Source organism: Oryx dammah, unplaced genomic scaffold (assembly GCF_014754425.2).
Source record: "Oryx dammah isolate SB20612 unplaced genomic scaffold, SCBI_Odam_1.1 HiC_scaffold_10, whole genome shotgun sequence".
NCBI classification, from domain to species: Eukaryota; Metazoa; Chordata; class Mammalia; order Artiodactyla; family Bovidae; genus Oryx; species Oryx dammah.
The window spans coordinates 59,938,095-59,946,570 of NW_024070194.1; the positions used below are offsets into that span (position 1 = coordinate 59,938,095).

At 40.9% G+C, this 8,476-nt stretch overlaps 1 non-coding gene across 1 annotated transcript; it reads left to right on the forward strand.

The window, feature by feature from the left end:
- The first annotated feature begins 852 nt into the window (after positions 1-852).
- Positions 853-926, forward strand: TRNAN-GUU. Its single transcript has one exon. It is a non-coding gene; the product is annotated as a tRNA-Asn (tRNA).
- The last annotated feature ends 7,550 nt before the right edge of the window (positions 927-8,476 follow it).

Consider the following 8,476-nt stretch of genomic DNA (forward strand, 5'->3'; position numbering starts at 1 on the left):
AAGATTATCTCAAAAGGCTTCAGGACATAGTCACACAAAGGGTAAGATTTTCATATAGTGTATTTACAGGGGTGTAATGTTTGCCACAGGTGTTTCTGTGTTAGGGATTTTCAGGCGTTAGTCATAAATCATACTTTTTTTTCTCTTTCCTCAAATTGGGTTGTAAATATCCTGTGAAATGTATGTTTTCAGTGGCATAGTTCAAATGTAGGTGTACAGGCTAATTTCAGGGAGACTCGGGAGTGAATTTAGCAATTAACTACAGTGTACAGAGATTAAAGAATAATGCTGTAGCTTTTCCCCAATGTCTTTTTCCAGTAACAAAATGTAAGTGATGAGTAACTGCATTTAGAGATTAGTACACAACAAATGGGAATTGTATATACGGATTATTTTAATAATACCTGAATATAAAAATGAAGAAGGCAGATACAATTCAGATGACCTTGGGAATGCTACACAAGAAAATTATGAAGATTAGTGAACAAAGCACCGGATAGAGTTTGAAACAAAAGGAAAGTTTCTCATCTCATAAGATTAAACTTTGTATTTCCCTATAAAGCAAACATAATAAATAGTTAACTCCCCGAAACAAAACGTTCCAAACGGGAGGCGGGTGGGGAGTATCAGCAGTATTTTAACACTCTTGCAATATGAAATTCTGCTCGATCTTGCTGTATTTTATAATTTTACAGTATGCTTAAAGGTAGAAAATAGAATTAAAGGGTTAGAAATGCTAACTGGAAAAATCGGATTTTAATGAGAGGAATCAGTAAGCAGAAAAGAAACATTCACGCGCTGCCTTTATTATTCTTCATAAAGGTTATGGCTGGAGGCGCTAACCGCATCGGAGTCTCTGTGGCGCAATCGGTTAGCGCGTTCGGCTGTTAACCGAAAGGTTGGTGGTTCGAGCCCACCCAGGGACGCTCTTCTATTTTACAAGATTGTCGCCGGCAGTTTTGCACAAATCATGGGGTTGAGGCCTCTGGGCTACGCTGAGCTGGATTTTCAGAGCCGGAGAAGAACAACCGCGGGTCTGACTTCGCGGTCCGCGGGCAGGCGGAGGTGGGGCGTTCTTCAGCTTCCGGGCGCGCAGGGGCCCCTCCTCCAACCGCCTCGCTCCCCGTGCGGCCAGGTGGGCGCTTCCTGCCCGCCGCGAGCCGGGCGTGGGCGTCCCGCGCCTTAAAGCCCCCGCGTCCTCCCACTTACACGCCCTTAGTTCCTAGACTCCGGCCCTCCCCCGCTCACCCGGGCCGCTCGGCTCGAGCCCCGCCCGTGAGCGCCGTCCGTGAGCGCGCGCTGAGGCGGGGCGGCCGCCGCGTCCCGGCCTCGAACCCGCCGCCCCGGCTCCCGCGCGGCCTGGCGGCCGGCGTTCCGCTGCAGGACCCTTACTGTGTCGGAGGTTGCCTGAAAGCACGTAATGTCAAGTTCAAGCTGTACGTCGGCCTAAGACGCTCCAGGTGTTTGTCCCCGCGCCCCCGCCCCGCCCCCCGCAGTGTTGAATTGTGCAGCATTTGTCTGCTCTCTGTCAACAAATCATCCCAGAATTTAGCTTAGCCTGACTAACCCTGACGTTGGTAAACTCAGAAATGTGTCCTAAAGTCTTTGTGTGACACTATTGTAAGAGTATTTTTCTACTAAAGTTTTAGAATTTAATAGAGAATAGAATATACCTGCAAAATGCCCTATATATTCGGAAAAGGAGAAAGCTTTATTTTACAACTGTGTTGTTGTTGCACATTTTAAAAAAAATGAGAAAGATTAAAAGTGAAACTGCTACTACAGTTTGCTTCGACATTCTATATGCATATTACCGTTTCACAAAGCTCTCGCAAAACAGTTACCTTGTACTTTGTTCTCTGAATATATGCTGCCTTGAGACTTAATCACAGGTTCATCGTGATAATTATTGTCTTGGGTATAGATTAATTTGAAAGATGATTCTGGAGAAAAGTGGTAAGTTTTATCCCTGAGAATATACAGTTATGCTCTTCTTCATATTTCTTCCAGGTCAACATATCAATAAAGGCTAATGTGTTTTGCGTGCTTACTCCTTGCCAGGCACTGTTACGAATGCTTTCCTGGATGCAAGTGTGAGACCTGTGCAACAACCCTCTCAGGTATGTCCCATGGTCCCCATTGTACAGATGAGCCAACTGAGTCTCCATGTGGTGCTGAGTGATTTGCCTGAAGTCACATTTGGTTCCTAGCACAGTGCAGATTAAAACCCCGGTTGTCAGGCTTCAGAGCCCACACTCCTCAATCCTGTACTACCTACTCAGAAGTTCTCTCCTCTAAAACAGAGCTACTTGATTGATTAGTTAATTTAAAACCAAAGGTAAGACTTTAATTGGTTTTTCTGAAGTTTCATTAATATTTTGTTCCAAATTTCACAAAGGAAAAAAAAAACCCCACTGAACATTCATGAAATACTAAAGGGCATTGTTAAATCGTGTATGCATTGTGCTGCTTCATTGTATTGAAATGAAAGCTGTGTGGAATGAAATCATCCTGTGAAATGTGTCTTTGGAAAACAATTTGATAGCATTTGTGTCCAGAAGACAAGGTTAGAAATAGAGGTGGGTTGAAATAGCCCAGAGAAAATATGGAAGAAGAAAAAGAAGAATAGGTTCAAGCCAAGCCAAGGGGGTTAACATGGTGTCTAGGAATTCTTGGACCCCTGGCTGGTGTTTGGCCATCGGGATGCCCAGTCAGACCCCTATGTCAGGACACCTTTGTGAGAGAGTTGCCAGGATTTGCACGTGACAGGAGCCTAGGTGGCAGTTTTAAATTTGATCCTAAATTTCTAAGTATATTTTACTTCACCCTGTTCAGGCAGCTAATGGGATTTAGAGGCCAGAAAATAAAGAGAGAGGATTACATGAGAAGGGAGGTGGGCTGAGGAGTGCAAAACTGCTCTCTAATGTAAGTAGTTGATTTTATCATGTGGGCAAGTGCTTAGTGATCTTCTTTGTGCTGGGCTGTTGCATACAGATAGAATAGATGAGAAACATTTTACAAGACTTGCTTAAATATTTATGGATGTGTTGGCTTTGTGCAGTGTGTATTGGTGACAGTATAATTGCTGTTTCTGGGGCTGCTGCTGCTGCTAAGTCGCTTCAGTCGTGTCCGACTCTGTGCGACCCCATAGACAGCAGCCCACCAGGCTCCCCCGTCCCTGGGATTCTCCAGGCGAGAATACTGGAGTGGGCTGTCATTTCCTCCTCCAATGCATGAAAGTGAAAAGTGAAAGTGAAGTCGCTCAGTCGTGCCATGGACTGCAGCCTATGAGGCTCCTCCACTCGTGGGATTTTCCAGGCAAGAGTACTGGAGTGGGTTGTCATTGCCTTCTCCCTGTTCCTGGGGACTATTATTTTATTCCTAGTTTCATGGGTCTGTAATATCAATGAAGCACAGGCTATGCCAAGATCATTTAGAGCATTAGTTAAAGTTTGAAAAGCATTTAAAAGGCTTTGTTGAGCATCTAAGCATGTAAGTATGTTCCTAATGAACACTGATAAACTTAGTATGTCAAATCAGAGGGAAACTCATTGATGTAATGCAATAAAAGGTTAATCAAATACTATGGTTTATACACACTTTTTAGAGAAAGTCATAGTTGTGTGATTTAAAATAATTAACAAGTTAAAGTTTTTTTGTATTGTAGCATTTCTGTACATAATGGAAGTTGGGCATGACCCACATGGCTAATATGTTTCTGTCTTCATTTGTAACACCTGTATCTGATACCATGTGATACAAGGTTTCCATTCAGTTTAGTTCAGTGGCTCAGTCTGTCTGACTCTTTTGTGACCCCATGGACTGCGGGACGCCAGCCTCCCTGTCCATCGCCAACTCCTGGAGTCCAACCAACCCATGTCCATTGAGTCAATGCCATCCAACCATCTCATCCTCTGTCGTCCCCTTCTCCTCCTGCCCTCAATCTTTCCCAGCATCAGGGTCTTTTCAACTGAGTCAGCTCTTCTCATCAGGAGGCCAAAGTATTGGGAGTTTCAGTTTCAACATCAGTCCTTCCAGTGAACACTCAGGACTGATCTTCTTTAGGATGGACTGGTTGGATCTCCTTGCAGTCCAAGGGACTCTCAAGAGTCTTCTCCAACACCACAGTTCAAAAGCATCAATTCTTCAGCACTCGGCTTTCTTTATAGTCCAACTCTCACATCCATACATGACCACTGGAAAAACCATAGCCTTGACTAGACGGACCTTTGTTGGCAAAGTAATGTCTCTGCTTTTGAATATGCTGTCTAGGTTGGTCATAACTTTCCTTCCAAGGAGTAAGCGTCTTTTAATTTCATGGCTGCAATCACCATCTGCAGTGATTTTGGAGCCCAGAAAAATAAAGTCTGACACTGTTTCCACTGTTTCCCCATCTATCTGCTACACAATTGCACTCATCTCACACACTAGTAAAGTAATGCTCAAAATTCTCCAAGCCAGGCTTCAGCAATACGTGAACTGTGAACTTTCAGATGTTCAAGCTGGTTTTAGAAAAGGCAGAGGAACCAGAGATCAAATTGCCAACATCCGATGGATCATCAAAAAAGCGAGAGAGTTCCATAAAAACATCTCTTTCTGCTTTATTGTCTATGCCAAAGCCTTTGACTGTGTGGATCACAATAAACTGTGGAAAATTCTGAAAGAGATGGGAATACCAGACCACCTGACTTGCCTCTTGAGAAATCTGTATGCAGGTCAGGAAGCAACAGTTAGAACTGGACATGGAACAACAGACTGGTTCCAAATAGAAAAGGAGTACGTCAAGGCTGTATATTGTCATCCTGCTTATTTAACTTCTATGCAGAGTACATCATGAGAAACTCTGGGCTGGAAGAAGCACAAGCTGGAATCCAGATTGCCAGGAGAAATATCAATAACCTCAGATATGCAGATGACACCTCCCTTATGGCAGAAAATGAAGAACTAAAGAGCCTCTTGATGAAAGTGAAAGAGGAGAATGAAAAAGTTGGCTTAGAGCTCAACATTCAGAAAACTAAGATACAAGGTTTAGGGGAGGCAAAAAATATTAAGCTGCCAAAGAAACACAATTGTCTTGTTTCTGCATTCATAGTACATCCTAATGAGTAATGCCCACGTGAATTTTAACTTTGTTTCTCTGAAATTTGGTGGACTGTGTTGCCTGAAATGTTCAAATGCTTGTTAGAACCCGGCAGAGCAGACATACATTGGTGGTAGAAGAAGCCACAATGCATTCAACTAGAAAATAGTTTAAGAAGTTGAAACCCTTTAGATAATTAAGAATGTTAATTTTATCAGCTTGCAGCATTTCATTTAAAGTGCTTCATGTTGAGCCTCTTTGGTGGTGTCCACATGGTTTGTGCTTTTGCATATTGAGAACAATGGTGTGTGTGTTGTTTTGCATGTATTTGGTTTTTTAAAATTTTTATTGGAGCATGGTTGATTTACAATGCTATGTTAGTTTCTGCTGAACAGCAAAGTGAATCATACATCCACTTTTTCAAAAACATCTGTTGAACTTACAAAAAAGATGTGAGAATAAAAGGTATCTCTAAAATTGTACTACATACCTCAGTTTTTTTTTTCATACCTCAGTTTTAAATTTTCATTGCTTAAATTTTAAAAGCCATTCAAATTTTAATTGTTCAGTATTTAAATTACAAAATGTAGAGACTCATATCTTTAAGAAATCTCTTAAAATATAATTTTAAAACGAACTCTATTAAGCTTAAGTACATAAAGAAATGTGCACAAATCTAGGAGTACAACTGAAGAAATTTTTACAAAATAAACACACTTTTGTAATCATCTTGGTCAACATGTGAAACAATGTTAATATCCCATAAACCTCCTCTTTATAAACACACTTTTGTAATCATCTTGGTCAATATGTGAAAAAATGTTCAGTTCAGTTCAGTCCCTCAGTCCTGTCAGACTCTTTGAGACCCCATAAATTGCAGCACGCCAGGCCTCCCTGTCCATCGCCAACTCCCGGAGTTCACTCAAACTCACGTCCGTCGAGTCCATGATGCCATCCAGCCATCTCATCCTCGGTCGTCCCTTCTCCTCCTGCCCCCAATCCCTCCCAGCATCAGAGTCTTTTCCAATGAGTCAACTCTTCGCATGAGGTGGTCAAAGTACTGGAGTTTCAGCTTTAGCATCATTCCTTCCAAAGAAATCCCAGAGCTGATCTCCTTCAGAATGGACTGGTTGGATCTCCTTGCAGTCCAAGGGACTCTCAAGAGTCTTCTCCAACAACACAGTTCAAAAGCATCAATTCTTCGGCGCTCTGCCTTCTTCACAGTCCAACTCTCATATCCATACATAACCACAGGAAAAACCATAGCCTTGACTAGACAGACCTTAGTCGGCAAAGTAATGTCTCTGCTTTTGATTATGCTATCTAGGTTGGTCATAACTTTTCTTCCAAGGAGTAAGCGTCTTAATTTCATGGCTGCAATCACCATCTGCAGTGATTTTGGAGCCCCCCAAAATAAAGTCTGACACTGTTTCCACTGTTTCCCCATCTATTTCCCATAAAGTGATGGGACCGGGTGCCATGATCTTCGTTTTCTGAATGTTGAGCTTTAGGCCAGCTTTTTCACTCTCCACTTTCACTCTCATCAAAAGGCTTTTTAGTTCCTGTTCACTTTCTGCCATAAGGGTGGTGTCATCTCCATATCTGAGGTTATTGATATTTCTCCCGGCAATCTTGATTCCAGCTTGTGTTTCTTCCAGTCCAGCGTTTCTCATGATGTACTTTGCATAGAAGTTAAATAAGCAGGGTGACAATATACAGCCTTGACGTACTCCTTTTCCTATTTGGAACCAATTTGTTGTTCCATGTCCAGTTCTAACTGTTGCTTCCTGACCTGCATACAGATTTCTCAAGAGGCAAGTCAGGTGGTCTGGTATTCCCATCTCTTTCAGAATTTTCCACAGTTGATTGTGATCCACACAATCAAAGGCTTTGGCATAGACAATAAAGCAGAAAGAGATGTTTTTCTGGAACTCTCTTGGTTTTTCGATGATCCATCGGATGTTGGCAAATTATCTCTGGTTCCTCTGCCTTTTCTAAAACCAGCTTGAACATCAGGAAGTTCACGGTTCACGTACTGCTGAAGCCTGGCTTGGAGAATTTTGAGCATATATCCTATAAATCTCCTCTTTCAGTCACCAAAGTTCAGTTCGGTTCGGTCGCTCAGTAATATCGGATTCTTTGCGACCCCATGGACTGCAGCACGCCAGGCCTCTCTGTCCATCACTAACTCCCAAAGTTTTCTCAAACTCATGTCCATTGAGTCAGTGATGCCAAAATGTAACTTTTAAACTGCAAATATATGAGTTATTAAGTTGAAGTGTGAATTTTAAATTGTCATAGATCAGACTCAAAAATAAATTTACTACCAAACCCTATCAGGTAAGTATTTACACATAAAGGTTAGGAAAAACAATAGGAATTAAAAATCTGTTTTCTATGCTTATTCATTTTTGACTTAGTGATCTATGACAAATTTGCTAAGAATAAATTTGTGTTATTAAGCTAGAAAGTATGAGAAATTTACTATTTATTTGAACTGTTGAATTTTGTCTATAAGCAAATAAAGTGCTCTTCTATTACCCCCACTCATTTAAAAAAAAAAAAAGAAAGAAAAACAACCTTCTAGACATTAGGGCATTTCACTTAATTTTTTTTTGACAATACATTTTAAACTTTAAAACCAAGATGAGATTTAAGATTAAAAGTTGAAATAAGAGATGATGACTCTTGGTCTCCCAAATAATATATTCTAAAATCTTAAGAATTTTGATTTTGAGTACTCTGTTGGAGGAACACAAATAGTGGTCCTGTTATTTTGAAACTATATGTAATTATAAAGGAAAATCTGATCTGTGTAGTACAGAAACTATGCTTAAAGTTGTGGAAACTTTAGTTTTTAATATGACTGAGGAAAACCATTCTAGAAAGAGTCAGCATGTAAGAATCTGCAGAAAAGTTTTACCTTCTTCTAGAAAAATTCTTCATTGTTATTTATTAAAGTAGTGTATACCTAAGGTTATAATAATAAATATATGTATAAATTTAATTACAATGATGTTTACTGCAATATTTTTTAAATATAAATTTATTTATTTTAATTGGAGGCTAATTATTTTACAATATTGTATTGGTTTTGCCGTACATCAACATGAATCTACCACGGGTGTACACGTGTTCCCCATCCTGAACCCTCCCTCCCACCTCCCTCCCCGTACCATCCCTCTGGGTCATCCCAGTGCACCAGCCCCAAGCATCCTGTATCCTGCATCAAACTTGGACTGGCAATACATTTCATATATTATATTATACATGTTTCAATGCCATTCTCCCAAATCATCCCACCCTCTCCCTCTCCCACAGAGGCCAAAAGACTGTTCTATACATCTGTGTCTCTTTTGCTGTCTCGAATACAGGGTTATCATTACCATCTTTCTA